Raw genomic sequence first — 7,482 nt, 5'->3', positions numbered from 1 at the left:
CGGACAAATACATGGAACATAGTCTTGCTTATTGTCCAGCATTTGTTTCCCGATTTCCGATTTGTTTGACATAGAACTTAATTGAACACATCAACTTAGTTCTGACCGGGCCCGATACATGGGTCAAAACAAAATCATCGAGGGGCCCAGATATCAGCTTCTAATCCAAGAAGGAACAGATAAACTTCGACTCACATGTTTGTTCTACCACTCATTGAATTACACACAAAAGTACGTTTTATAACATCGAGTTACCAATGCGGTTTCGTACAGTCAATGCATAACCAACTTGTAAGTAACAAATCATATCTCTAGGTTTGAAGACTTATATGATATTACCGTCTCACGATCACTCGAGATAGAATTCCATGAAGTGATTCCAGTGAGCGTGGGTTGAGTCCAATGCTCAGAACTTATGAGCACTCATGATTGTTGTAGCCTTGTCCAACACCTTGGACCTCTACAACCCATCATGACAGTCTTGATTCATACCTACTTCCGACATATGACCGACTGTGGAGGTTTGAATAATATGTTACACCAAACAAAATTATTCTGGAAGTCAAAACATGCAAAAGAAATATAGTAAACGATTGACAAGAGATAGCAACACTTTACTCATAAATAAAACACCTTTTATTCATCATCAAATGTCAATTACACTTTACAAATTTCTGAGTTATCTAACTACTAAAACTTATATCATCCTTCAGCCCTATGCTCCGAGCATGCTGGAGATGCTTAACCCTACTCAGTCTCTTCGTGAGGGGATCTGCTGGGTTCTCATCCGATGATACCCTCTTTGCCACGAGGAGTCCTTCTTCGATCCGATGTCTAATGAAATGGTATTTTCTGTCGATGTGGCTGGATCTCCCATGATCCCTTGGTTCCTTGGCTAAGGCAACAGCACTTTCACTATCACAGAAAATTTCCATTGGCTCTTTAATAGCTGGTACAACTCCAAGGTCTCCAATGAAGTTCTTCAGCCATATCGCTTCCTTTGCTGCTTCACTAGCTGCAATATACTCTGATTCACAAGTAGAATCAGCCACTGTCTCTTGCTTGGAACTCTTCCAAGAAATTGCTCCTCCGTTTAGGGTAAAGACCCAGCCCGACTGAGAGCGGAAATTATCCCTATCAGTCTGGAAGCTAGCATCACTATACCCTACAACTCTCAAGTTATCACTCCCACCGAGGATAAGGACCCAGTCCTTAGTCCTCCGTAGGTACTTGAGGATATTCTTTACCGCAGTCCAGTGTGCCTTGCCAGGGTTCGCCTGATACCTGCTAACCATGCTCAAGGCAAAAGCTACATCGGGTCGAGTACACGTCATAGCATACATGATCGATCCTACAGCCGAAGCATAAGGTGTTCGACTCATTTCTGCTATCTCAGCCTCAGTGCTAGGGCTTTGTGTCTTACTCAACCTGGTGTTACTCTGGATGGGTAACTCTCCTTTCTTGGAGTCCTGCATGCTGAATCTCTTCAGCACCTTATCCAAGTAGGTACTCTGACTAAGTCCAATTAGTCTTTTACTCCGATCTCTCAAGATTCTTATCCCTAGAATATAGGCAGCTTCACCAAGGTCCTTCATAGCGAAACACTTCCCAAGCCAGGACTTTACTTCCTGCAGGGTTGGAATGTCGTTTCCTATGAGCAGTATGTCATCCACATACAATACCAAAAAGCTAACTATACTCCCACTAGCCTTGACATACACACAAGATTCATCTTCACTCCTAGAAAAGCCAAATTCCTTGACCTTTTCATCAAAGCAAAGATTCCATCTGCGAGGTGCTTGCTTCAATCCATAAATGGATTTCTCAAGCTTACACACTCTATTAGGGTACTCGTTGCTGACAAAACCCTCTGGCTGACTCATGTAAACATCTTCAGCCAACTTCCCATTAAGGAAAGCGGTTTTGACATCCATCTGCCATATTTCATAATCATGAAACGCAGCTATGGCTAACAGAACCCGAATAGACTTAATCTTGGCTACCGGAGAAAAGGTCTCATCATAGTCCACTCCAGGAATTTGAGAGAAGCCCTTTGCAACTAGTCTAGCCTTATAAGTGTGTACTTTACCATCCATGTCGGTCTTCTTCTTGAAGACCCATTTGCACCCTACTGTCTTACGACCTGGTACATTTTCAACCAAGTTCCAAACTTGATTGTCATACATGGATTGTATCTCGCTATCCATAGCCTCTTTCCATTTAGCAGACTCGGGGCCTGCCGTGGCTTCCTCGTAGCTGTTAGGGTCATCTTGACTTACTAGTGTCTCATCACTAATAAGTGTCTCACCTTCTGCAGTAATATGGAATCCATAGTAATGCTCAGGTGCACTCCTAACTCTCGTGGAACGTCTCAGAGGTACAGATTTGTCAATTTGCTCAATAGGAGTTTCCTCCTCAAGTTGAGGGCTAGAGTTTGAAGTTCCTTCACCGCTTGATTCTTGAATTTCTTCAAGATCAACTTGCCTCCCACTGTCTCCTTGGCTTATAAACTCTCTTTCTCGAAAGACTCCTCTTCTTGCTACAAAGACCACATTGTCACTAGGTCTGTAGAAGAGGTAACCAAAGGAATGTTGTGGGTAGCCGATGAAAATACACCTCTCGCTTCGAGGTTCGAGCTTATCATGAGTCTCGCGTCTCACGAAAGCCTCGCAACCCCAAATCTTGATGTGGTCTAATTTAGGTACTTTACCAGTCCACATCTCGTGAGGAGTTTTGGCAACTTTCTTTGTAGGGACTAGATTGAGGATATGGGCGGCAGTCTCTAAGGCATACCCCCAGAATGAGATTGGTAGCGTAGCTCGACTCATCATGGAACGAACCATATCCAACAAGGTTTGATTACGCCTCTCAGCCACACCATTCAACTGTGGTGTCCTGGGAGGTGTCAATTGTGAGACTATCCCACATTCCCTTAGATAGTCGAGGAACTCTGAACTAAGATACTCACCACCACGATCGGATCGAAGCATCTTAATGTTCCTGCCCAATTGATTCTCGACTTCCTGTTTAAATTCCTTAAACCTCTCGAAAGTCTCTGACTTATGCTTGATCAAGTAGACATATCCATATCTACTATAATCATCAGTAAAAGTCAAATAATAACGATTAGCATCCCTTGTGGCATGTTTGAATGGTCCACACACATCCGTGTGTATAAGGTCCAACAAACCTTCACCCCTCTCACATGAACCTGTGAAGGGTGACTTTGTCATTTTTCCAAGTAAGCATGATTCGCAACTATCATCTGACTTTAGGTCAAACGACTCCAAGACTCCATCTTTTTGGAGTTGGCCTATGCGTTTCTTGCTTATATGTCCAAGACGACAATGCCATAATGATGCTTTATCCAAGTTATTATTAGTAGAATTAATACACAAAACATTATTTCCCAAGTTATCTACAACAGATACAGCTTCATACACACCATCACAAGGTAATGCTTTAAAATAAAAGACATTATTATTATAGAAAACTTCTATAGAACCAACTTCATTATTAAATGAAAAGGTAAACCCTTGTTTGTACAAAGCATGAAAGGAAATAATATTTCTTGCCATTCCTGGCGAATAACAACACTTATTCAAATCTAAACTAAACCCACTACTTAGCGATAAAGTATAAACTCCAATCTTGGTAACAGGTATAACTTTCCTATTCCCCATGATCAAGTTTATCCTTCCTTGCTCCACATCCTCACTTCTTCTTAGTCCCTGCAAGTCACAACAAATGTGAATACCACACCCGGTATCAAGGACCCAAGAATTAGAATGGGGTGAGTTATTAGAAATGATAGTGTAAATACCTGCATGGCTGGGTTTAACTTTCCCATCCTTCACATCTTGCTGGTATTTTGGGCAGTTCCGCTTCCAATGAGCTTTTTCATGGCAATAGAAGCATTCAGCCTCTTTTGGGTCAGAAGAAGGAGTAACGAAACCTTTCTTGGTTCCATTTGAAGAAGAGCCATCAAGGGTCCGAACCTTGGTACCCTTAGAAGAGCTCTTTCTCTTCCTCCCTCGATTCTTCCCGATTGCCAAGACCGGAGTAGAGTTTTGAGTAGGAGTGATAGCAACCGACTTCCCCTTAAGACCTGTTTCTGCGGTCTTGAGAAGTCCCTGAAGTTTGCTGAGGGTGACTTCTTCCTTGTTCATGTGATATGTCATGCGGAATTGATCATAGCACGATGGTAAGGAATGCAAAATAATATCTATTGCAAGATCCTCCGGGAAGTTCACATTAAGCTTCAGCAAACGATCCACATACCTTTGCATTTTCTGCATGTGGCTCGTGACGAATTCCCCGTCCTTCATCATGGTTGTTATCATGGAGCAGATGATCTCATACCTCTCTTGTCTTGCACTTTGATGGTATCTTTCCATCAAATCTTGGTGCATGTCATAAGGGTAGAAATCTTCATAAGACTTTTGGAGTTCCGCTGTCATCGTGGCAGTCATGATGCAAGCCACTTTCGTAGCATCCCTTTCATGCGCCCGAAATTCAGCGATCTCCTGAGGAGTTGCAGTGGACTCATTAATCTCCTTAAGCTCCTTGTCAAGGACATATTCTTTGTCCTCGTAGCGGGTAATCATCCTGATGTTTCTGATCCACTCATTAAAGTTGGATCCATCAAAGGTGACTTTCCCACACAAGTTCATAAGGGAAAAGGAGCCATTAGGATTAGAGCCAGAAGCATTGTTGAAAGACATCTGAAGGAGAGAGGACAAGATTAGTTTAGATACAAGAGAGTCCTTAATAAAACACCCAAATGTAATATTAAGGCTAGGATCCAATCACAATATAATATAACTTAGAAGAGGTATGCCGTAATCTAAGATATATCATATTTGAAAGGTAGGTGAATGACGATTCACCAATTTCCACCACGAAAACCGCAATATTTTACTATTAGGTTTTTTGAATGGTTCTTAGAAATTCCTAGATTCTTTGAGATTCAATGAACTTTTCAAAGGCATGTTTCAATCTCGAGTGTGCCCTCCAAGTTTTTGTGACTGGGATACCGAGGATCACAAAACGAGGTGTGAAGTAACCATGCAAATCACTTGGTACCCTTAAAGTTTATCACTCAATCGATGTGCCGGTTAACCACACACGCTCCATCGATACTATAATAAACCCTAAGTCACCCTTTACCTACCTTGTTAAGTCCAAGTTAGTGTGCCGGTTAACCACACACGCTCCACCAACGACTTAATCAAAGTGTAAAGTGTAATTTCATGGAATAGCACCTTATTCACATTTTTCCTAAAGTAACTAAGATTGGGAATTTAATAAAACATTTAGTTACTTTATAATATTCATCATACTTTAAATGAGAATTAATAAGTCCTTGTCTTACCCGTTCGGCTAACGACCCTCCACCGATCAAGCAAGCGGTGGGTGAGAGTGGACACCCATTAAGTCACCATTTTATAGGCAACAACCTTATACCCACCTTATAGACCGGCTTCGTGAATGAGGCGTACTAGCGGTAAGACGACTTTGTTCTTATACATATATATATAATTATTAAATCATAATAATATAAGTATAAGGGTTGAATTTTAACTTTTAAAATTCTAGGGGTTGGAACTAAAGTTTTAACTTAACTTTACTTGTTCCAAAACTTGAGGGCAAGTTTTGTAAACTTTCAAAACTTTTCATTTCTTGTAACTTATGAGTTTAATAGAGTAATAAAATGAGAACTTTTCATTTTTCTAACTCTTGTGTTCTTTGAATGGTTTTTTTTTTTAATCCAAGAGACTTTTGGTTTTCCATAACTTGAGGACAAGTTATGGACTCCATTAAAACACATTATGATCATGAATTAATCTACCACATAGGTTACAAATAATTCCTATGATCATCTAAACATCATAAGAACAAGAACATGAATATGAACACTTTCAAGAATCAAAATCACATTTAATCTTTGTAATTTTGATAACTAGTTGTTGTAAATGAGTTAGAAAAGACATTACACCTTCTAAAATAAGTTTTCAAGTACCAAAACATTTTAGGGTAATGATTCTAATCCATTTCCAGCAACACAAGTCGAAATTCTGCACTCTGTCGACCCTACTCGCCGAGTGCATAAACCTACTCGCCGAGTAGGTTGAAGATACACATGAACTCGTCGAGTCCTCCCCATGGACTCGCCGAGTCCATCAGTCAGACAGCAAGATTTTCGACTTTCTTCAACTTTTAAGCACAAATAACAAACAAACAAGCCTAGACTCTGATACCACTGATGGGTTTTGAGCATTCTAACACTTCCTAAGTGTACATGCAACCCTAATAACCTTGGATCTATGTTTGTCTAATTATCATGCAAAGTTGAATTCCAAGGTTATATTCCTATCTAGCATACATGGGGAACAATTTTAACTTGAATCATAGATAGAATAACTTACCTTGTTGTTGCTTGTGTTCCTTGAAACCTTGTGAGCCTAGCACCCCAAGTGTGATGCCTCAAATGCTTCACACAACACCAAATGCTCTTGGAAAGACTCTTGAAATAACACACTTCTCAAAAATCGGCCAAGCCCTCTTGTTTCCTTAGTAGTGCCGATTTTTGGTGGAGAATATGCTTCTTATATAGTGTTGACACATCTAGGGTTACACCATGTAAACCCTAATGTGTCATGACTCTTCATTTTCATGACCCATGGGTTTGTAACTCCCATGGAGCATCCATGGAGCATCCTATGGGTAGAACCCAACTTGATAATCCATGGAGCCTCTTAGCCCACTATACAAGATATGGATGATTTACACAATCAACCCATATATTTAATTAGTTATCCTTTGATCACTTAATTAATTCCAAATTAATTCTTTGATCAACTAATCAAATAATATTATTAATATATTAGAACTTATAATATATTAATAATCTCCACGTGTTATTTCTCTCATTTAGTCTATCCAATTGCATGGTGCCATGCAACCCAAATGGACCATGCCGGGTCGGGTCAAGTACAAGCCCGAAATAGTTATGGACTTAGACACCTTATCCAACAGTTTCTTCGTCAGCTTGACCTCTAGGTTGAGGGTCACAACGGTTCTAATACGAAGGCGTGGATCTCGTTAATCTCGATCTCGTCAAGAGGGCTTACAAGAGTCCTAACGGAAAGGTACTGTTTCAAGTTCGAGACGCGAAGGGTAAAATGTATGTTACTGAGTTCATGGAGTAGGTCTAGTTTGTGAGATGCAGGACCGATTCTGGTAAGAATCTCGGAGGCCCAACTACATTGGATTTAGCTTTCCACGCTTTACGAAGCAGATTAAGCCGTTCCCAGAGTGAGGTTTCCTAAAGAATTTGGTCTCTCACTTGGAATTCCAAAGGTTCTTTCTCTCGCTTACCTTCCCAGTCAAGGGCCACCCCTTGCTGGGTCAAAGTCGAAAGGGTTTCTGAAATTTGCGGGGAGTTCTGAATGGACTATGATAGTAGGTCTGTAAGACCTA

Source organism: Lactuca sativa, chromosome 4, assembly GCF_002870075.4.
Source record: "Lactuca sativa cultivar Salinas chromosome 4, Lsat_Salinas_v11, whole genome shotgun sequence".
In the NCBI taxonomy this organism is placed as follows: Eukaryota; Viridiplantae; Streptophyta; class Magnoliopsida; order Asterales; family Asteraceae; genus Lactuca; species Lactuca sativa.
Note: the sequence above shows the minus strand (reverse complement) of the source record.